Source organism: Propithecus coquereli, unplaced genomic scaffold, assembly GCF_000956105.1.
Source record: "Propithecus coquereli isolate 6110/MARCELLA unplaced genomic scaffold, Pcoq_1.0 Scaffold85, whole genome shotgun sequence".
NCBI lineage: Eukaryota > Metazoa > Chordata > Mammalia > Primates > Indriidae > Propithecus > Propithecus coquereli.
The window spans coordinates 6,792,859-6,793,547 of NW_012154729.1; positions in this window are offsets into that span (position 1 = coordinate 6,792,859).

Genomic DNA, 689 nt, shown 5'->3' on the forward strand with positions numbered 1-689 from the left:
CTGTTTTCTCAATGTCAAGCTTCCAAGGCTGTCCAGCCCGTAGGCCAGAACCTGGACAGTGGAGAATTCACCCTGAAAGGGTCCTGTTGTGGGGACAAGTTTGGGTTTCCCATTTTGTAGATCATTAAACTGTTACTGGAAAGATGTTTTAATACAATATTTATTGAATAATGTAGGTCCCCATTCCATCTGTGGAATTTGTTGATGTGCTCTGGATTTATGACAAGGAATGCAAGAGGAAGGGGAAGATAACAATTGAAAATTATTTAAATGTTTTATATTAGAAATCTACACCCGGGCCCAGTATGGTGGTGGCTCATGCCTGTAATCCTAGCACTCGGGGAGGCCAAGGTGGGAGGATCACTTGAGCTCAGGAGTTTGAGACTAGCCTGAACAAGAGTGAGACCCCATCTCTACCAAAAAGAAAGAAAAAAAACCCAGCTGGGCGTTGTGGCATGCACCTGTAATCCCAGCTACCCAGGAGGTTGAGGCAGAAGGATCACTTGATCCCAGGAGCTGGAAGTTGCATTGAACTACAATGATGCCACTGCACTCTACCCTGGGTGACAGAGTGAAACTCTGTCTCAACAACAACAAAAAAACCCAAAAAACAAGGCAACTAAACACCCCTCCTCGCAACACCCCACCCCTTAAAAAAAAAAAAGAAAAAAAAAGAAATCTACACTTGG